We start from the raw sequence: 23,698 nt of genomic DNA, 5'->3' as shown, positions 1-23,698 counted from the left end.
TTTGCATAATGACTTGCATTGGTTGCTGAACTTCAGCATTGTGGTGGAATAGAGACCGAGAACTAGGGGGTAGATAAACCATGTATGCTATGAGGGGTGTAACACTACATAGTGAAATTTCAGTTGTATAGTTCTCAGGTTTCTCAAGTGGTTGATTTTACGACTAGATGCATAGTTAATTTACTCGAGGGCATGTAATATTTTGTGCACTTTGAGATTTAACATGTTCATTGTAGTATTCACTGTTGCATTCATCAGTTTTTGGCATATTCTTCCTGTAGCCGGCCAGTATTCAAGCTCCAGCATCCACTAGATGTCCAACAAACATCCTCCTCTTCCTCCCATTCTGAGGGCAATCGTTGTATAAAAGATGTACTGACCAGCATTATTTTCAGATCAGTCTTAGTTTGTGTTGGTCGCATGCTGTTCACAGCATATGTAGCCGGTCAGAGGGCCACCTTCCAGAGACAAAAAGTACCCCTTAATGAATAATTCTCTCCTCTTGTTTGATGCTTATTACTAAATAGATAATGTCTGACTCTAACACAATTCTTCTGAACTAAATTTTAAGTAAACTGTTTACTGTGAGGCAAACTGGTACCACATAAGGATTTCGATGTTTTTTTTTTTTTTTGCCTTGGCTGGGAGCACAACATGGACTCCATAGTAATCATCATTCACCCTGAGCGCAATCTGACATTGTCAGAATTCTGTACAGGAATTTGTTGCTTCAAAAAGAGGCATGAGCCTGATTTTAGGCAACCATGGTGATGTCAAATGCCTCTGGGAGCCTTCCTCAAAAAAAAAAAAAAAAAAAAAAAAAAAAAAAAACATACAAATATGCTGAAGTCTAGGGAAACTGAGGTAAGCATCTTTTGAAGCCCCTGACTACAGTGTCAGATTTGGACAAGATCTGTGTGCAGCTGCTTGGTAGGGGGTCTGTGCCTTCAATTTTGGCAAGTTCTCTTGGATTGGCACTTCTGCCCTTTCAGCAAATACCCCTTAGCTTCTGAGTTGGCCTGCATCATGATTACATAATGAGAAAGTGAGAGCCCCAGGGTCTTTGAAAGTAAGGAAGTTCCTAGTGGCCACATTGAGGTTTCCGTCCCCAGCCCACAACCTATTGCTCAGAGATGGCAATATCCAGTTTTGGAATGCACAATGCATTGAAAACTTAGCAGGTGCAGCCCTGCTCGCCTCAGTCCACTCTCTCCTGAACTTTTCTTTGGAGTCTTCCATTCAGCAGGGAGTATAGGGAACTTTCAATGGGGAGTGATGAGACCCTTTGTGCTTATGGAAAACAATCCAACCAGTGTATTTATAGGAATGCTTTTTCATAGCTCATGCTTCAGAAAAATGATTGCATTCCTGTCTTCTGCATTGACTGGTTTGGAAGTGATGCTCCATGTTTTAGGTTACGTTCTGGGCAAGAAGGCTTTGTGTATGTAAAAGCATTAACCATAGCTCACTTGATCATCATTTTTGGTTTGGTGCTGTTCTGTAGCTGAAATCATCATAAATGTTAGAAACAGAGTAAACATCTGCAGTAGACATGCATAAAATCCCAAACTTGTGCCATGTTAGGTTTTCAAATGCTTGCCAAGGCCAGCACCATATCACAGACAAAGTTGGGAGTGTTGTGTGCTTGCCTTCTCCCGCAAAATCAAGTTTAAAGGATTAGAGTGACATTTCATATTTTTCTTCCCTTCTCCTGTATTTTCCTTCTTTTTGGTGTTTTGGACACGAAATAGCAAGTCAAGACATTTCCATAGGCATTGGTACATTGTGACACTTTTGTGATGACCTGTGTTCAAACATACTCTTGCATTTGATATCGGACATGCTGCTGCAGTCCCATTTAATATGGGAATTTAGCAGCAGGCTGACTTCTGGATCAACTTTCAAGTCTCTGGATGTCCCCTGCATGGACTGGTATAGTCCACAGACCAGAGACCTCAGATTGGAGGTGGTTCGAAAGGGGAGAGCAGTCTGAATTATCACAATAAAGGCATTTGTTAAACAGTTCCATCAGGGACTCTTCCAGTGTGAGAAAATACCCCCTTTGGGATTTTATTTCCTCTGTTACTGTTGATTTGCTATGTTTGCTAGATAATTTATTTTGAATATTTTGGGGGAGTCTATTTTTGGCATGGATGTTCTTCTGGGTTTCCAAGACTGGATGACATTCCTGGAAAAAAATCATCAAGTATGCTTGTGACAGATAAATCCCACCAACCAGTTTCATCTTCATTGCATCTCTGTGTAAGAGAAGGGTCACCCAAAACGTACACGCAAGAATTTCTCTTTCTTTTAAAAAAGAAAAGTGTTCAAAAAGATGCTCTAGGAATCCTAAGGCTTTCTAAAGTAGCAAAAGTGGTTACCATCTGCTGGGATATGTCTGTCGCCCTGCTTGTGGGGTAAAGTAATTTAAAGATTACACTACAACAAAATGGAAAAAAATCACAGGAAAGCAGGCAAGATACCCGAGAACTCCCACTTCTGTAGATGTGTAGTCTGTATGCCCCCAAGAGTTTTTTGCACAGTTAATTCTGTCCCCTTTGGAGGTCAGAAGAGGGTAATGCCTTCCACAGAAATATCCTCTCCATGCAGTGTTGATACATTATATATGCTCATTGCTAGAAGTTTTGCATGGGCTCACCGCATGACACAGGTCAATGTGGGAGGATTTTGAGATATTCCTCCATTTGTTGTGTGGGCATCTTGCCTGTTGACTTCTGTATAGCTTTTTCTAGTCAACCATTTCTCCAGATGTTTGATTTAGGCATTGGGCCATGGGATATTGGCTCTTCCATCTTCTCTGGTCTCTGCTTACTACAGAAAAGTCACTGAAGAGTACATTCTTTAGTGGCAATGGACTGCTACACCAACACCTTCAGCAGCCAAACTCAGCATCTCTGTATCTTACCATAGCTGTTAGGAAGTGAGCCTGAACCATTGTCTGCCTCTGATACCTTCAGGGAGGAGGAGTAGGGTCCGATCTTTGCTTCAGTTTTACAGTCCCCTTGAGTACATTACTGACAAAGAATCATTTTTATTAAGCCGCTGACTGAGGACCTCCTTGAAGAGACTTTAAACCTAATGTAGGACATTTTTAGCAGGGATTCAAAGGAAATGATTATCACACTCAAAATTAAAATTTACTTCAAGTAATTCAATACAAGAAAGTCCAAACCTCTTGCTCCTTTGCTCTAAGTATCGAAGGATGCTTCTAAAAATGCAACCCTTGTGCCAGATTAACAGTCTCCTTTAGCCAGGAAGCCCACCTGGTTCTGTAGCTTTGAGGATAAGAAAAAAGATATATATATATTGTATAAGAACCTTCTAGCTGGCCTGTTAGTAATCTTGCTTAATGTGAGGAGGGATTTAGGCCAAACCACTCAGTAATAACATTTGAATAATACCTTGACTAACAAGGCAAGCAGGATCCTAGATAATTTTAATAAGAATGTATATCCATCATTAAATATTCAAGCAGTTAAGTCTTTTCAGGGCTGTGCTGTAAAGATGAGACTGAACACACACACACATCTCCCAGAAGGTAGGTCAACATGCCAATAAATGTGGATATAATGCCAATGATGTATCTGCTGGGACTGTACCTTATAAGCATTGGTAGAGACATGCTTTTGTCTCAGCATTCATCCCCTGCCTGAAAAGAATGTAAGGAGCCATATTCTTGACTATCTAGGTAAAGAATGCATGCCAATATATGGACAGCAGTCTCTGAAAAAGCAAATCAAAAGATATTTGCCAAAACTATTTGCAACAAACCTTGGACACATACTAGTCCCACTGCACACCACCAGAACTTGTGCAACCTCTAAGTTGGCATATACAACAGTGGAGAAAGATGAAAACTCCACCACTAATTAGTTTTTTGGCAAATAGCTCTTAATCGCCTTCAGAAACTGCAGTCGACATGACAGGAACCCCTAGATAAATACTGGCTCTTCACCTTTCCTTCCAAGAGCTATGAGTGAGCAAATTGGTGTAACTAAGGAAATGATTTTTTTTTTTTTTTTTTTTTTTTTTTTTTGAGCTGATACAGAATCAGACTTTGCTAGATGTAAGGCCTTGCTGAATCTAATTGTTGCAGCTGCCTAAAAAGCAATCACTAGAAAATGGAAATCAAAGTCTAAACCAACTTTGCTAGTAGTAGCGAAGATGCTAACCGATAAAATGTCTGGAATTGATATTTTTAGAAAAGGGTAGGAACAAATTACGTAGGAAAACATTGGAATTGTGGGATCAATACATACCGAGGACAAACGAGGTTTAAAAGAAGGTAGGATTTGAATGAGCCATGTAATGTTTGACAAATGACTGGATATATTAAGTGATGTATAATGTTTGTAATTTCAGTTATATCAGTATAGTTTGCGATGTAATGTATACAATTTATTTATATAAATGTATGATTGTATCATATGTGATAACTTGTGTTTAAAAAAAAAAAAAGTTCCACGAGTGAAGGTCCTACACTGTTGGGCAGTTGTTTTCAGCTACCTGTAGCCTAGATATAATAGAAACTTACTCACCAAGCAGTGTCCCCTTTTATTAAAAGCTGATGAGAGTCGAACACTTTAATCAGAGGCTTTTGAGAAAGTGTATTGATGAGTAAGAGGCCAGGACAGTCAGTAGAGTAGAGGAAAAAGGCAATTAACATTTTCCTTCCCACAGTACACACACGTGCAGGCACACACACACACACGTGCACGCACACGCAGACAGACACGCAGACAGACACGCACACGCAGACAGACGCGCACGCGCACTCTTTGACTATATTGCAGAGCCTCTAGCCTGATAGACGAACAGTTTCTTTGTTTGTTTTTTTGAGAGAAGAGGGAAAAACGTGGTTTGATATTTGTGGATGCCAAGAAAAAGGAGGTGTTTATTGCAGGGTGCAAAATAACCTGAAAGCATTTCCTCTTAGAACACAGCTCTGATAACTACTGACCAGTTGACCGTTTTGAGACCAGGGATAGACAATCTGTGCACAGTAGAGTCCCATCATAGGAGGAGGAGGTATAGGCTTTTAATTTTAGACACTGTCTGTTTAGTGCGTGGAAAGGACAGATCTTGGAGATCATTTCTAGCCTCCGGAGCCCTAAAGAAGTTGTAAGGATCAAGAATTTCAAAATGTACTGCAGGCTATGCTATACCCTTCCTTTGAGTGCACTACTGATGTCCGTGTAGATGAAGTATGTCTATTTTGCCCATTTTTCATGGTCAGCAGTGGTTCCTCCGGTTCATAGTACGACACCACTGCAAGTTTACCTTGTGATCTCCAGTGCCCAAATGGTATACACTAAATGTTTAGTTCCTGTGTTTGCCCACATCGGACTTCAGAGCATGCATATTTAAATTTATGCAGATGAATGCTTGGTTCAGATCCGGTACTAGCAATAACTCAGGACAGTCATGTCTAACTATCTTGGGGATATCAATAAATATCCCAAAGCACCATCTGCCTCCCCATGGGGTCAGGATGCTTTAAAAGTTAGGGGCTTAATTCTCAGCTTCCTGTTTTTTAGTTTTTCCAACAGGCACCACTTCATGTAAGGGAAGTCTTCAGGCCTCTGGAGTGCATGTCAACATCTGCAGTAGCCTTAGCTATGTAGTTTATATTCTGCTAAGGGTATAACAGAAGGCAAGCTTCCAAAGCTTATAAAACCATCTACATCCCCAAACCATTACTCAGCTTGAGCTGAAGAGAGTTTGGGCACCAAGCCCTTCAGAGTTTTCCTGCTGCTGAAGAGAGCACGTCTCTCGTGGGCTTTTAAGGATCAGTCGTCTAACACTTTCCATTGTGAGCAGATGGCTTCCATTTGTTGGAAAAACGTCACTTCTTAATTTTAACAGAAGGTGAACTACTTTTCTTTTGTGGGAAACGTCGTTAAAACCAATTTAAAACTTTTTCCTTGGTAAAAAGTTGTCATTTTACTTTGGGTTTAAGTGCAAGTGCCTTTTCACCCATTTTTTTTCCTGGTGGAAGTAATTTTTATGCTACTTACCTGCTTTACGGACTAGTGTTGGTAAGGTTCCCAGGGAATATAACATCTTTTTTGGCTTTACCTTGAAAGAACCTACAAGTTAATTCTTCCTTTCAGCCACAAAAAAAAAAAAAAAATCCATAAACACCCTTGCTAATACAGCAGACTTCTAAAATGCCTCGTTCACCAATAGTGGAGTCTCTGACAATTTCAAGCTCTTTAGACCATTCATCTTTTTCCTTGGCTCCCTCAGCTTGTAGTCTCTACAGCAGTCATGAACTGTAGATTGACATCCTCTACAGCTGTTGATCACCCTTGGTGGACAAGGAAAAAGCCACAGTCTTTTCAGTCCTGGAAGAAGGAGCAGGGAATAATGCATCTTTGCCTAGCCAGACTAGGATGCCTGTACTTTGGGAGGTTTTGCCTGTGAAAATTAGGTCTGCTTCAGAATTTCCTGTCAAAAAGAAGCAAAAAGTTATACGCGTCATCTTCTGTTTGTTACTTTGGACAGGAGTGAATTATTAGGCTTGGCTCAGGTTTAGTTCAGGCTGTTGACTTTTACAGTTTTGCCATTTCTTGTTTTTTAAAAAAGAAAAAAGCCTCTTTATTTTCTGAAGCTGTTCAAGATTTTGAACCACAAAACTACTGTGAAAGGACAACTTCTGCCCCCCGCCAAGGTTTCCGATTCTGACTCTGAGAAGTGTGGCTTCTGTCAGTCCCATTGAAACTTCTCTTTCTAAAACTGTTTCCAGAATGAATCTGTTGTTGCAGGGAACCAAAATGACGTTCTGCAGTTTCAAGAAAGTTTACTGTAGCTGGAATATCCTGAACTTAAGCTAGTTACTCCTTTTCAGCATTTAAAGATGTATTTATTACATCCTGCAACTTACCTGACCACCAGCCTGCTTCCCCCAAGAAATCAGATAACTTGTACAATTGAGGGACTTTATACAGTCTTCTGTATCCTTACCCCCCCAGATCAGACCCAGCAGTAATCTCCCTGGTAAACCCAACTTCTGGCAGATGTCTGGATGTTTGTGTCACACTGCTGCAGTCATTACACTTGGGTTATCCTGCCGTCAGGCGGTCCCGCAGTCAGCCAGAGTTCCAAAGTCTTGGTCCGGCGTTGGTTGCTGTCGATTCTTCCCGGACGTCAGTGCGCCAGGGGTATAGAAGATGCATCTGACACCATTTTCTTCAGTCTTTCTTGCCGCGCGGTGCCCGAAGCAAAAGCAGTTTGCAAGTGCCGGTCGGCCGACTTCTGAGATTTTCGAAGTCGAATTTCACATCCGAAGTCTTCAATAAAGCGAAGTACCCCATTGGGGAAACTTTTTTCTTGCTTCAGACCGATGTCAGAAAAAGTTAATTGTATTTCTTGTGGGAAGCAAATTCCATGCCTAGGCCCTGATCACAACGTCAATAGTTGTCGGTTTTGTGCCAGATTTAACAAACGCGCTATAAAACGACGTTTTGATTTCTTTGCATTACTTTGGCTGAAGGTTCAATTATACAATGCCGTCGGAACAACCGGCGACTGCAATTCATAAAAAATGCAAGGATAAGGACAGGCATCCGAGGTCCAAAACCGATGAAGCCTCTTCTAGGCCAGTCACCGGTTCTCAGTGAGGCACTTTCGCATCCCCTGACACCCGCTACCACAGAGCCACAGGCCGCCTCAGACTCCCACGTGGAGACAACTAGGCCTTTGGAAACTCAAGGTATTGGGCCTAAGGAAACTAATTCCCCAGATGGATCTGGAGCCGCTGAGCAGGCATCTGCTTCAGAGGGTGTTTTCAGACCTTCACAACTTGCCATTAAAGCAACAGCCAAGACAAAAACACCATTAAAGACAAAGAAGCAAGTACAGCATTCTCCTGGACAGTCCTCCATGCCTAAGAAACAGATGCTCAAAATGGCCGGAGACCTCATTACTCTAATCAGGAGTTCCCATCCCCCTCCTGAGAAAAGGCCTAGGCAGGATACAGACTGATTCCTCTGATCAGGTTTCCATTTCCTCTGATTCCTCTTCAGGCCAGGGATACTCTCTAGCCCCCTATGAGGACTCTGATGCTGGAGAATCTATCCCTTCAGCCTCTGCTCCTGAGGATTACTCTTTTGGGGAAACTTTACATACCATGAGGGAGCATTTCCATTGGTAAAGTCAGGATTTTTCAGAATCCAAGAAAAGGCTCAGGGACTTCCTTTTATTGCCTCAGCACAGGCCCCTTGCTATTCCGCCTGTGTTAGATATTGTGGATGATGTGTTATGAATCCAGCTTATCTTTTGATTCTTTGCCCCCTGCACCAGCCAAACCAGATAGGTACTATAGAGTCCCTGACTCTCAAGTTTCTTTATAAAAACCCATCTGAAGTAGTTACTTCATTTGCTCTGCAACCTGTGGGTATCTGATCCGATCTCGGATCCGAGCCGGCAGCTTTCCAAGCTACAAGATACGAGCTCCTAGCTCCTCCCCTACCCATAATCCCCTGCTATGTGCTACATTACCTCAGATCGTTTTTTTGCCGCGGCTGAAGCAGCTACGTTTGAAGAGCTCCTTGGCTTTTGGTGAGATTGAACCTTTTCTTTTTTCTGTCAAAAAAAAAAAAAAAAATCCTTTTTCTAGTTGAGTGTGTGTAGTTCCTGGGGTTAGTTAGCTATAGTGTAGTTTAGTTAGATATCTTTGTTTTTCCTTTCTAACCAGTTTTTCTGGTAGTTCCCGCCTTTCACCCTCCCCCCTCTTAGTGTTTGGGTGTGTTCTTGGTGTGAGTGGTGTTATGGCTGAAGGGCCTAAGGCGGTTTTCTCGAAATGTACTGAGTGTGGCCATAAGCTTTCGCCAGCAGATAGCCACACAGTGCGTTTTATGCTTGGGGGCGGCCCACTTGTCATCGGCCTGCACAATCTGCTCTGCCTTTAATCCCCGAGCTCTCAGGGACAGGAAGAACAAGCTGATCCTGGCGGGCTTGTTGCCTCAGGAATCAGCTTCTTCTTCCTCCCCCTCTCAGGCACAGGCCGTCTCTGCAGCCCTCGCGCCTTCTGTACCCCCGACTCAACCTGGGACTCAACCTCCCTCTTTGGTTGTGAGTTCGGGGGATTCAGGTACCTCCACTACGGTGGAGAAAAGGCATAAGGACAAGGGACACAAGTCCCACAAAAGGCGGGCTGAGACTCAACCCTCAGCCCTGTCGTCTAAACTGGCTAGGTCTCCCTCGAGGGTCTCTGGATCCTCCCCCTCTCTGCTCCGTTCGCCTCGTTTTTCTCCGGAGCTGGAGGAGGAGGATCGGTCTCCCTCGAGGTCGTCGAGGCGGCTCTCCCGGCCCTCCTCAACGACTTCAAGATCAACCAGAAGCCTCACTGAAGTGGATATGGATCGGATGATGCGCCGACTCATCCAGACCCAGATGCAGATGGGGGTGCTCTTGCCCCCCCCCCCAGCGGGGGGGGGCGCGGCCCCCATGTTTGCTCAGATTACTCCTTCTCCGACCCATTTTCGGGTCTCGGAGTTATCGGATCCGGGCCCCTTCAGAAACAGGGATTCGTCTGTGCCGATAGCTCCGGTCGCTTCGCCGACTGTGCCTTCGAGTCTGTCGGATCCCAGATCTCGGGGCCGAGGGCTGAGCATCGGATCTGGGGGAGCCTGGTGTGCCTTTGGCTCCGTTGGGTTCGGAGCACACCTCTCTCTCGGCTCCGGCTGCATCGTCTCCGACCCCGATCCCTACCTCGGAGCCGAGGAGATTGCGCTCTGAGCCTGGCGAGAGTAGCTCTCCTTCGGCTTTTGAGGTTGTGGAGAGGGTACTGTCGAGGACCTCCAGGTCCCCGGTTCGGGCGTCTGATCCTCCCGTACCCCCGCTGCATGTGGGTCTCTCCTCCATCATCCGACCATCGGGACAGCCTGCTCAAGCCCTCCAGTTGGTTCCCTTGGAGGAACAGGACCCCGTTGACGATCCCTCTTCGGACAGTCCCACCGAGGAGGTCCCTCGTAAACGTCGGTGCAAGAGGAGGCACCTGGACTCCCCCGAGTCTGTTACAACCGACACGGATTTAGATGAAGGGGAAGGTTCCCCAAGGTCACCCTCTGAGGATGTCTCCTTCGGAGATATCATGGAAATGTTGCGTATTAGAGGGGGGTGGTCTGCCCAGAAACCTTCCGTGGATGAATCCGTGTTCCTGGATGCATTTGAGGCAGGCCCTTCTACCTCCTGGGTGTCCCCTCCGGCTGACCCCCTGGTAGACCTAATTACTACCAGGGCGTGGAAGGAGCCAGACACCGTGGAGCCTATCCCGAAGCGACCCGACAAGATCCTTAGCCCCCCAGTGGATAGACAGTCTTGGGCCAAGGGAACCCCCGTGGATGCCATGTTAGTGGCGGCTGCCACCAAGAGAACTCGCGCAGGAGAGTTCTTCGGTTCACCCACCAGATAAGGAATCTCGGGCACTGGACTGCATTGGGAAGCGGATGTTTAGTTCAGCGACCTTTTCTATAAGGGCGCTGAACTATATGGCACATACCATTAGGCTGCATCGAGACTTGAGGAATACGCTACAGCCCCCCCGGAGTCCATGTCGGTCGAGGACAAAAAAAGTGTTCTCGACTCGTATGGCCACTCTGAAATCCATCTCTAACACGTCCATGCATCTACTCTCCCATGCCATGGAGGGAGCTGCTAGGGCCAGCGGAGCCGGGGTCGTCTTGCGAAGTCACTCCTGGCTCCGTCTTTGCGATTTCGCGGATCCCTTCAAGGCGTCCTTTGCGAATGCACCCTTTGACGGATCTTCGCTCTTCGGCAAGACCGTTCGAGACGCTGGTCCAAAGCGAGAAGGATGGGAAGACGCTGTCTGCCATCGGGGTCTGCTTCTCTAATCCCAAACTATCCTTTTCTAGGAATCAGAGGGGACAAAAGAAGCTGTGTTTCCGTAAGTCCCAGCAATCCCATCCAGCTTCGGACCCCTCGTCCTCTGGAGGCAGAGGAGGACAAGGAGGACGCCGGCCCAGAGGCAGAGGGGGACTGCGTAACTTCGGGTCCAGGGAACCCTTCCCAGATAGACCCATGCAGCAGCCCTGAGGGTTTACCCGGCTGTCCCTCTCTGGAGGCAGTCGGGAGGCGGTTGTCGGAGCACCTGTCAAACTGGGAGTCCATTATGACAGATCGATGGGTGCTCCGCATCATATCCAGAGGTTATACCATCCCCTTCATAAACCACCCTCCCTCGACCAGACACCTCCCAGATGTTCCACCCGATCGAAGGGAGGCAGCAGCTTCAGAAGTCCTGAAGTTGCTAGAAAAGAGCCATCCAGCCCGTCCCCCCAGACCAGTCCATATTGGGTTATTACTCCAGGTTCTTTTTAGTGCCAAAAAAGACGGGGGACCTAAGACCCATTCTAGACCTCTCCGCTTTGAACCTGTTCATTCCCAAAGAAAAATTCCGGATGGTCACCCTCCAATCTATTCTCCCCCTTCTGCGGCAGAACGACTGGATGTGCTCTGTAGACCTCAAGGATGCGTACTACCACATCTTGATGGACAGACTATCCAGAAAGTTTCTCCGCTTCCGTCTGGGAGCCAGTCATTACCAGTTCAGGGTTCTCCCGTTCGGCCTCACCTCAGCCCCCAGGGTGTTCACCAAGGTCATGGCAGTGGTTGCAGCCCACCTGAGACTTCAGGGCATTCAGGTCTTCCCATACCTAGACGACTGGCTCCTTACCGCCACCAACAGGCATCATCTCTGCGTGGCAAGAGATTATGCTCTGACCCTTGCCCGGAGCTTAGGCATCTCTGTAAACCTCCAGGAATCCTCTCTTTGCCCCGTACAGGTCCTGGAGTTCATAGGGGCCAAGTTAGATACCCGCATCTCTCGAGCTATGCTAACTGCAGACAGGCTAAACAGCTTGTCGTTTCAGGTGCTAATTCTTCTTCAAAGTCCGGCCCCGGTGGCGGAATTAGTCCTGAGGGCACTAGGATCTATGGCAGCAGCAATCAGCCTCTCCCTTCACGCACGTCTGCGAATGAGGATTCTGCAGTGGACCCTTCAAGTTCAGTGGTCCCTACTACTCAATCTGTTGAAAACCCCATTTCCTCTGAGCAGAGTTTGCTGGCACTCCCTTCTTTGGTGGCTCCACGCCCTAGAGCTGAGGAAAGGGAAGCCCTTTGTTGTGTCCCCCCCCCCCCCCAAGCCATGCTGACCACTGACGCTTCTCGCCTCGGGTGGGTGGGGGGTCATTGTTCGGGCAGAACCGTCCAAGGCACGTGGACTCCCTCCCCTAGAGACCGCTTTGCATATCAGTGTCCTAGAGATGAGGGCGGTGCTTCTAGCGTTGCAAGCTCTCCACAACCTTCTACCTCTGGGAACTATTGCAATCCAGACAGACAACATGTCAGTGGTCTGGTACATAAACAAGCAAGAAGGAACCAGGTCCTACCCACTTTGCCGGGAAGCTATGAGAGTGTGGGAATGGGCGATATCCACCAACCGTTTTCTGGTAGCAACGTACATTCCGGGTCGGACAACATTTTGGCGGACAAACTGAGCAGAGTAATTTTCACTCAGAGTGGTCTCTCAAACCATCAGTTGCGAAGCAGATCTTCCGCAAATGGGGTTGGCCTTGCTGCGATCATTTTGTTTCTCCCTTAAACACAAAATGCACCGAGTACTTCGCAATACTTCCCCTTGAAGGGGAGAATCCCAGAGACGCTCTAGTCCATGCTTGGCCGCCCGCTCTACTTTATGCTTACCCCCCCCCCTTCCGCTCATGACGAAGTTCATACAGAAAGCCCATTGGTTGGGGAGCAGAGTTATCCTCATAGCCCCATTCTGGCCTCGCCAGATCTGGTTCCCTTACCTGTGGTCTCGCAGTGCATCTCAGCCATGGATACTGGATCCCATTCCAAACCTGATTTCGCATCCGGCGGGATACCAATCCCCAAACCTGGTGAACCTCAAGCTTGCGGCTTGGTTGCTCCAGTTCCACTGATGGCTAGGACTCCCGGTATCTCATCTCCTGTTAAGGCCATTCTAGTCGCAGCACATAAGCAGACTACTAGGAAGATTTACTACAGCAAATGGAAACGTTTCTCTGTCTGGGCTAAAGATAGAGGCCTGGATCCATTTACAGTTCCTATTCCTACTTTTCTAGACTTCCTGTCGCTGATATTTAGACATGGAGCAAGTGCTTCTACAGTTAGTGCAATTGGCAGCCATCTCCCATTTCCATGTGGGAGACTGACTAGGATCTTTGGCTTCTACAAAATTATGTAAAACCTTCTTTCTGGGCGTTTTTCTCTTGAAGCATCCGGTGAAAGTGGTGGTGCCTCCATGGGATTTGACCTTAGTCTTACAAGCCTCGACAGGCCCACCCTTTGAACCCGCGGCTTTGATTCCATTAAAATTCTTATCCTGGAAAACAGCCTTTTTGGTGGCCATTACTTCAGCCAAAAGGGTGTCAGAACTTCAAGCTTTATGTATGAAGCATCCTTACCTCATTTTTCACAAGGATAGAGTGTTCCTCAGGACAAATCTGTCATTCTTACCTAAGGTGGCTTCGGAGTCAAATATCAATCAATAAATAAACTTACCCGTGTTCTTCCCAAATTTTCAGAATAGAGGAGAATACAAATTGCGTAAATTGGATGTGCACAGACAACTGTGTTTTTACCTGCACAGAACTATAAGATTTTCGCAAGTCGGACCAGTTGTTCGTATCATTTGCTAAATCGGCCATGGGTAAGGCCATTTCCAAAGTGACTGTAGCAAATTAGATTTGTCAATGCATAGTTCATGGGTACTTATCTGCAGGCAAACCGGTTCCTACCGGAATTCGCGCTCACTCTACAGGGGCTGTGGCCACCTCTGCAGCCTTCTGGTCCTGGATCTCCTTGGATGACACATGCACAGCAGCTACCTGATCCTCTTCACATACGTTTATTTCTCATTATAAGTTGGATATGGTATCGAGAGGTAGGGCTTCCTTTGGCTCTGCGGTGCTTCGGAATATCCTTCCATAACTCCGCCCAGGGTTTTTCCCTAGGTAGCTGGGGACTCTGTCCCACAGGTTGCAGAGCAAATGAAGTAACTACTTCAGATAAAGACGTTATGTACTCACCATAACGTTCCATCTGAGTAGGTACTTCATTTGTCTGCAACCGACCCCCCCTGCCATCCCCCGAACCTTTCGGGATTCCTGATCACCAAAGAAATCTTTGTTCTGCTTTAGAACAGTTATCTGGTGTTACTTCCTCTATCGAAGGTAGGAGTTGTGTAAGAGTCAAAAAATTCGATCTGAGGTAATGTAGCACATAGCAGGGGATTATGGGTAGGGGGAGGAGCTAGGAGCTCGGATCTTGTAGCTTGGACAGCTGCCGGCTCGGATCCGAGATCGGATCCGATACCCACAGGTTGCAGACAAATGAAGTACCTACTCAGATGGAATGTTGTGGTGAGTACATAACTTCTTTTTCTGCTGACCCAGAAACCATTTCCCAGGGTCCCAAAGGGGTTAAGGCTTCCATTGCAAAAAATCCAGTCCCCTCTGACAGATTCCAGAGCATTGGATAGATGGGGGAAGAAAGTTTACACTTCTGCAACTTTAGCAGTAAGGGCTTTAAATTGCCAGTTTCACATGCTTAAGTACCAATAATATTTAATGGCTCAGTTAAAACAGAAAATGCTTACAAGCTCAGAAGCTCCTGACTATAAAGAAATGCAGGATTTATTGCATGCAGTTGAACAGGTGGGAAAACATACTCTGCAATGTGGTTTTGATTCTTTAGAGGCCTCTTGTAGAGTCGCAGTTACAGGTTCTGTGATTCGAAGACATGCTTGGTTAAAAGAACAGTTTACCTGATCATGTTAAGGCAAAACTATTGGATGCTCCTTTACAGCATGATGCATTGTTTGGTGTTAAGGCAGAAGAGGTGTTAAAAGAAAATTGAGGATAAAGCTAAATCTATGCAAACAGTCAAAGATTTCTTACAGGTACAGCCACCTCGATTTAGCAGAAATTGGCCTACAAAAAATTGGTCCTTTCCAGTGTCAGACATTCCAGTGTCAGGCCACAGCGAGGCAGATACAGACGCCCAAGAGGCAGATCTCAACCCCAAGGCTCTAACAGACTACAGTGGGGTACCTCAACCCCAAAAGGCGGTGAGGACAAATCTCAACCATACAGGAAACCATCCCAATGACTCCCCCCTTCGTACGCCAAGCACTTCCCTTTTGGCAGCACCCTTAGGGGGAAAACTAGCACTTTTTTTATCAAAACTGGCAGGCAATCACCCACGACAAATGGGTTCCGAATATTGTGTCTCAAGGTTATAGGTTCCACTTTAACACTTTACTAAGGCTAAAAGGAATGCCAAACCTGCCACAAAATCAATGGGCAAAGGCTCAAAAACAAATATCAGCCCTCATGGACATGAGAGCTATTCAAAAAGTACCACAGCAGGAACAAGAACAAGGATTTTACTCAAGACTCTTCCTGGTCCCCAGAAAGGACAAAGCCTGGAGACCCATACTAGACCTTTCAACTCTAAATACTTACCTGGATGTTCCGAAATTCAAAATGTTGACACTACAGCAGCTTCTTCCCATGCTGGGCAAGAAGGCTTGGCTTGTTACTCTAGACCTCAGAGGCATACCTGCATGTCCCTATCAGACAAAATTACAGAATATACCTTAGATTCAAAGCTGGTACACTGCACTACCAATTCTCTGCACTGCCCTTTGGCTTATCTACTGCGCCCAGGTTCTTCACAAAGTGCCTGGCACCAGTAATTGCATTTTGCAGACAAAATGGAATTCAAATATATCCATACCTGGACGACTGCCTCATCCAAGCAGAGGCAAAGGACTTTCTTCTAAAGCATCTGGCATTTGTAAAAAGTTTGCTAATTTCTCTAGGGTACACAGTAAACGAAAAGAAGTCAAAACTAGTGCCCTCACAACAGATAATATTCCTGGGTGCCAGCTTAAATACAACTGCACAGATGGCTTATCTCACGCCAGACAAACAAGGACAACTGACTCAATATTTTCAACTACTGGCAAAAAAGCCCCATCTTCCTGCAAGAAAATTCTGCAGGCCCTGGGATTCATGGCATCCTGCATACTACTAATTCCATATGCCAGACTGCATATGAGGAAATTTACAATGGTACCTAAAATGTGTTTGAACTCTGCACTCTCATAGTTTTGAAGCAGTAATACCAATAATTCCCTGCCTACAACAGGAGTTTTGATGGTGGGCACAGGCATGTCACCTCAAGGGTCAGCTTTTCACTTTACCCACAGCCAGGCAGACACAGATGCTTCGGACTACGCCTGGGGAGCACACATGGCAGGAAAATGTATTCAGGGCAAATTGACCACAGACCAAATGCATTTTCACATCAATTAAAAAGAGATGTTGGCTGTTCCAAATGCCCTAACAGCTTTCAAGGACCTTCTGCATCCAGGACATTTATTAAAGACAGACAACACCACAGTAATGTGGTACATAAACAAGCAAGGGGGCAGTCATTCTTATCCCCTGTGCAGGCAAGCCATGACCTTGTGGAACGCAGCTCTAACTTATCAAGTTCATCTGCAAGCACAATTCCTGCTAGGAAAGAAAAATACTCTGGCAGACGATCTAAGCAGAAATATCATGGACCCTCATGAATGGAAACTGAATCCACAAATCTTCAGCATGATAACGCAAAAATGGGGATGCCCAGACATAGATCTTTTTGCCTCCCCACTGAATTGCCAACTACAAAAATTCTGCACAAGGACTTATCACACACAAGCCTGGAAAGTGGATGCTCTCTTGTTCAGCTGGAAAAGCCTAAAAGTTTATGCCTTCCCACCACTGCCTCTCCTTTCAAAGGTACTCCTAAAAGCCAGACAAGAAAAACCACAGATGATCCTGATTGTTCCAGACTGGCCATGCCAGCATAGGTACCCAATCTTAAAGAACTTAGCTCAAGGCCCACCATGGATTTTGCCTCAATTTTCACATCTTCTGACTCAACAAAACAATCGGATCCTGCATGGTCAGCTCAAAACCCTAAACCTGGCTGCATGGCAGATTCATTAGTCAAACAGGCAACGCCTCTCTCTAAAGCTGTTATGGATGTCATTTTGGAGGCCAGGAGCCCTAGCACCAGGAAATCTTACTCAGAAAAATGGAAGAGATTCTGCGCCTGGAACCAGGCACAAAGCCTTGACCCTCTTGTCCCAAACATTCCTCAGATTTTACAATACTTAACTGAGATGCTGGACAAAGGCCTATCCTTCTCATCAGTTAAGATCCACGCCTCTGCCATTTCAGCACATTACAACATGTATCCTCCTTTATTCTCTCATCCCTTGCTAAAGCAGTACCTCAGAGGAGCTAAAAACAGACTGCCCCGGAGAGCACCAACACCAACTTGGCACCTCAATTTTGTTTTGGAAAAACTGACCCTGCCACCTTGTGAGCCAGCTAATACAGCCGATCTAAAATTTTTATCATGGAAAACCGCTCTGCTCCTGGTGGTAACTTCAGCTCGAAGAGTCTGAGCTACAGGCATTAATGGCAATGGAACCTTTTATAATTTTTCATCAGGACAGGGTTTCTTTAAGGACAAACCCTACCTTTATGCCAAAGGTGATGTCTAATGTGGCTCTTAACCAAACCATCCATTTGCCAACTTTTTATCCAAACCCCCAGAATAAAGGGGCGAAACTTCTGCACTCTTTGGACATGCACAGGCAACTACGCTTCTACTTGGACAAAACAAAAGCTTTCAGGAAAACTGAGCAACTGTTTGTAGCATATGCTGCAGGATCACAGGGCAAGGCTATTTCAAAGCAGACAATCTCCAAATGGTTAGGGCACTGTATTGGTTACTGCTACACACAGCATGGGAAATTTGTCCCTAATAACATTAGGCCACATTTTACCAGAGCAACTGCCACTTCAACAGCCTTTCTCAGAGGAGTACCAACCAAGGAAATTTTGGAGGCCGCAACTTGGAGTTCAGTGCACACCTTTACCAAGCATTACCACTTGCCTCTCTACTCTAAATCCAGAGCAGGCTTTGCCACTGCAGTTCTGCAGGTCTTCATAGCCAATCCTAACTCTTTATAGACCAGCCACCCAACCTCAGCTTTGGGATTCTACGCAAGTGTAACGACTGCAGCAGTGTAACACGAACATAGCACAGTTTTGTACCTATCCTAAATGTAGATGTTTGAGTGTTCACACTGCTGCAGTCCAGGTTACCCTCCCTCCATCCCCTCTGTCCTAGCTGGACTTACCTATACCTTTCTGTCCTATACAACCCTTGTGGTGTATTTGCTTGTAACTGAAGGTATTGTTTTTATTTTGTATATATGTTTTATTAGCAATATGTATTGCCTACCTACTTGGGGGGCACCTTGACATCTGGGGCAAGAAAAATGGCGGATGCATCTTGTATACCCCTGGCGCACTGACGTCAGGGAAGAATCAACAGCAACCGACGCCGGGCCAAGACTTTGGAACTCTGGCCGACTGCAGGACCGCCTGACGGCAGGATAACCTAAGTGTAATGACTGCAGCAGTGTGAACACTAACATTTACATTTATGGTAGGTACAAAACTGTACTTTAATGCTAATACCTATCCCTAGGACAAAGATACGAAAGTCCCCCCCCCCCCCCCCCAAAAAACAAATTGCAAACTATTTCCAAATCATCATTTGTAACCAAAAGACAAATTTTATTTATCTTTATTACTTTTAAGGTAGTATTTGTAGAACTTTTAACAGTACCTTAAAAGAAAGGAAAAACTAAAAGATAAACAGAATAGATCTAAAAAACTTCATTATGTACATTATACAAAGCTCAATGATCTATTTAATTTCAAAATTAGCCTCTATTAATTTAAATGGATAGCTCTTCAACTATCCTGGATGGCCCATTTTTGATTCAACTTTCTTTGGGTTTTCAATTTATATGTGGATTTTTCCATCTTTCTATTTTCCATCAAGAACAAGTAATTCTAAATAGGGGTGAGGGCAGGTGGTTTCCATCTCCTGGTAGTACATTTTTTGTAAACTAGCATGATTAAAGCTAGCAGCTGATTAGTAGGAGTATTTAAGGTATCCCTTTCCTGTACTGAGAGTAATAGAAGTTTATCTCAACTTTCCCTTCTCAGAATTGGTCCTAAAGGAGCTGAAGGGCATCTTGAAAATGAACTAGTGATTGGAATTCACCAAATGTGTGCGACCAGTCCGACAGGCTATGTGTGCTACATCTCCAACAGAAAGGGGAGACTTGCAGGAAAATACGATGGAGGATAGAAGGTGTGTAAAAAAAAAAAAATGTTTGCTACTGACAACCAGAGAGCCTAAATCTTCATGAAATAGAGGAATACTTGGGTATTGTTAAAATAGTATGTCAAAAGATCTTGTTCAGGTCTTTCAACCATATACTTTTAAATTTATCTATTTGTTTAAAATATATTGTGAGTTTGCTGTAAATAAAGCTTTAAAATATGTTTTTGATGGAGGAGAGATGCTAAAGTTCTAAAACTTTCTAAAAAATCAACCTGACCGATTTCTACCCTCATCTGAAAATTTTAACAAATGACACTTCTCTGCTAGGGTCCTATGAAAACCTAGAGCACTAGGTGGTAGATTATATTCAGTGGCCAAAATAGTCCATACTCCGACCCAACTGCCAGCTGTTCCCAATAATGTTTGGTGGGATTTCTCTTGAACCATCTAATGAGTTTGAGGTCCTGGAGTCCCCAGGAGGAGGCCTTATGAATGGAGACCAGTTCATTCCTCTAAACCATTAATCTGTATTTTTTGACTAAGCGGTCTCTCTGAATATGAAGTTTTTATGCCTAGGAGTAGAGCAAGGCTTCACTTTTTCCCCCAAAAAAGATATAATTGAAGTATTCTGTCCCTCCAAGAAAACCAGCATAAGGTTCTTACAAATTGCTGTATATTGATTTACTGATTAGGCAATATGCATATCTAAAACTGCCTTATCTTTAGAGTTCTGGATTGGGTACTCCATGGCCTGCTTTCAGTTTGGAAAGGGTTAACTTGTTCCAGGCTGCTCTGTGCTCCTTGGAACCAAACAAAATTGTGCTGATGCCTAATCAAATTGGTAAATGTGTGTGGGTGGGGGGGGGGGGGCTAAAATATTTTGAGAAATAAGAGCTGAGGTAATACAAGCATTTGGACTGCTATTTTTGCTGTATAAAAAAATAAAGTATTATCCCTCTCTAGTTTTCAGTAAACTTGATGGAATTTTGATAAAGTGAATTAATAACTATTTGGACTGTGGTAGTTAGTTGTGCCGTCAAATTAACACCCAAATATTTTATTTTAGTGTGAGACCACAGATAATGGATATTTATTCTTAAGAGTCCTAGATGGAACTTAAGAGCTGCAGTCTTGTCATAGTTAACTTTATAGCCAAAGAGAATCCCAAAAGAGAGTCAGCTGTTTAAAAATGTGGGCCAAGTACCAATCCGGATCTGTTAAATCAGAGTTGATCTACATAAAGGGATGTGATAATATGGCTTCAGACATGATAGCCCATGTGACTAACTGATAGAAGTTTCAATGCTAGAGGCTCTAAATACAGAGCAAATGGGGGATAATGGACAAACATGATGGGTACCTTTTTTTATCAGGAATGCCTGTGAAAGTCATCCTCCACTTTTAACCTAGGCTGGGTGCTTTGGCTGTTTTGGTTGGTTTCAAACAGAATTGCTTTTGTTTTGAGGGACTGGCTCAGATTTTCACACAAGGGTCAGATTGAAAATTGGGCACATATAGTAGTCTGTTATATTTCTAACATCAGAAACCTCATCAATTTAGCATCTACTGCCCCAAGGCGCTGATTGAGCAAACTCTCCAGTAATTCTCCATTTAGCACTTCCTCAAATAGAAATTGGTTCAAAAGATTTAACCTTATTACCGGTGTCTAATGCAATAATAAAATTTCTTAGAACAATGGCTACTGACTAAATTATCTTCACATTTACTTTTTGCTAATTTCAGATTCATGTAACCTTCTGGAGACTAAATTACAGTCCCATTTTAAATTATTTCTCTTGAGCCTCTTCCAGAGTATAAATCCCCCTCCCCCCAAAAAAAAAGTTTGGTATTCCACCATGGAGGTGTAGTCGTCAGTAAAAACTGTTGGTCATTGTTTTCTTAAATCCAGACAAAATTCCCCCCCTCCCCAAGTCCTGTCATTTGACATTTATTTATCTTGGAGGAATTCAAGTCCATATAATTGATTTGATTAATTGGATCCAAACCGCTTGGACTCCTCAACAATACTTTTTCGTTGATTTGTATGAAAAGCTTTAGGTATTGTATTAAATTCAAAAGCTGAGTGATCTGAATTGCGTAATGGACAGTTGGTTATTTGTTTATTTAAATTTGTTGACCGGGAGTGTCCGACTGGACGTAGGTCCATTTTCAGCGGAGGCCCGGGGAGAAAAGCTCCACAGTTAAAATAAACAGACAGTATATACATTGGATTACATAGTGAATAACAATTTACATAGCAATTACTTACAACATATTTACAGATGAAGAACATAGTACATCAGTAGACAACTAGAATCTTTATCTGTGAAGTGCATACCAGACCTTAACAAATGTTACAAGAAGAAGAAGTTTGTGCTGTATAATAAGTACTGGCTTATATAATCAAGGTAGTTAGTGGAGTGGAAAGAAAGGTAGTGGTTGGATGGGGTGGATGATATTAGAGTGGGAGTTGCAAGGGCATAGCCAGCATGTTTTTAGTTGCGCTTTTAGTAAAGTTTTGAAGTGGGTGCATGATGGTATGGAGGTAATTGTGGGTGGGAGTGAGTTCCATAATTTGGCTATGGCGCAAGAGAATAGTGCTTCACCAGCAGAGTTATTGGCTTTAGTGATCTGCAAGTGATTTTTGCTGCTGGATCTTAGTGGTCTGGTGGTGTGATAGGGTTGGAGTAGATTCTGGAGGGATGGGACATTTAGTGGATGGTTTACTAGTTTGTGGGCGAGTGAGAGTTGATACCACTGAAGGAGGTGAAGGGCGTTTCAAGCCAGCCCAGTTCAGCAAGTGAGACACAGTGGTGACTACGGTAGGATGCCCCTGTGGCGAATTTGTCGATTTTGTTGTAGCAGGTCTGTAGCTTGTTTAGATCACATTGCCTTAGGTTGGTATATATTGGAGAGGCATAAAGTAGGGTGGATATAAGGTGGGAATTTGCTATTGAAATCTTTATTGCTTTGGTGAGAAATTGCTTATTTCTGTATAACGCTCCTAGTTTTTTGTGGACTTTTTTTTTACAGTCCTGGATATGTGAATGTCAAATTTTTGTTTGTCTATTTCCACTCCTAGCAATTTGGTGTGTTCAGGTGGGTATATAGTGGGTGTTGTCTTTTGCCATGATAAAGTGAGAGTTGTTTTGAGTATGTTTTGGTGGGTTGGAAGATAAGTAGTTTAGTTTTGTTTGGGTTTAAGTATTAATCGGGCATCGGATAACCATGTTTCAACAGAGGAAAAGGCTTCCTGTGTGACTTTTTGCAGTTTTGGTAGGGACTGGGCTGAGCAGATGATGGTCGAGTCATCTGCATATTGTATGAGTATGCCATGTTTGGTGGCAGAGGCTAGATTATTGGTGTAAACAGAGAATAGTAGGGGACCAAGGATGGATCCTTGGGGAACCCCTATGGAGACAGGTTAATCTTGGATATTTTATCTGGAATATTTATAATATTTGTAAGAGATCTAAGATATTTGATCTAGTAGGAAAAATTGTGTAATGTATATAAATTAGAAAATTCATCCTCCGACAATGTCGCTGTTGTCCCTGCAAAGTTAGTCGGATATTATCAGGTCGTCATAAACTTGACCCAAGCTGTCATTATACCAGAGTTGAACAGTGCTTGATAATGCAGGGTTTTTGTAACTAACAAGTGGGAGTCCAGAGTCAACAACTAATACTTCCACAAATCAATTCTAAATTATAATCCACTTCAACACCCTAACATTTAGTCATTGAGCCACAAAAATAGCCATTCCTCTTCCTCCTTATCCTATTTTGTCTCAAGCAGCTAAATGACAGGTATCCAGGAAGCTGTATTTCTTCACTATTCCATGATTCAGTAATTACTACCAAGTTGTAATTTTCTGAACAGACTACATTTATTTTATTAGTCAAACCGAGCATTAGCATGATGCACTTTTAGTAACCTGGGGTGTCTAGCATAGTTGTAACTAACCTTAGTTCCTGGGTCAAAATCCCAAAAAATGTTTTACAGTATCAGCCAATTTCAAACTTAATTTACCACTTTAATTCAAATGATACCAATCCTGGCCAAATAAAATTGTTATTCACAAAATCATCCCAGCAACTAATAAAATCAGTGTCCTTTTGAATACACCATTTATTGAACAGAGTTGGTTTTGTAAATTGGTAATCTGAGAATGCTAGTAAGGGCAACATTTCTGAAAAGCAAACAAATGACTATTTTTTTAAACCTCTGAAATCCTCTCAACCATCCTCTACATGTGAGAAAGTGTGGTTTATTAACAGGTCATTTACACCTGCATGTGTAATTACTGAGATATAAGTAGATCTTTTCTCTCTCAATTCAACAAGGCCTGTGTAAATATCTTGAAGCTTACATCCCCCTAAACTAGAAACTGTTAGATTTTCTC

The 23,698-nt window shown here is 44.0% G+C and overlaps 1 protein-coding gene across 1 annotated transcript in view; it reads left to right on the top strand.

Annotated features, from left to right (window-relative positions):
- The window catches only part of KPNA5 (karyopherin subunit alpha 5), a 710,535-nt gene that overhangs the window by 352,531 nt on the left and 334,306 nt on the right, over positions 1–23,698 (top strand). The window lies entirely within an intron of this gene.

Source organism: Protopterus annectens, chromosome 1.part0 (genome assembly GCF_019279795.1).
Source record: "Protopterus annectens isolate FY-2018-M chromosome 1.part0, PAN1.0, whole genome shotgun sequence".
In the NCBI taxonomy this organism is placed as follows: domain Eukaryota; kingdom Metazoa; phylum Chordata; order Ceratodontiformes; family Protopteridae; genus Protopterus; species Protopterus annectens.
The sequence above is the reverse complement of the archived record's forward strand: the minus strand, read 5'-3'. Positions and strand labels throughout refer to the sequence as shown.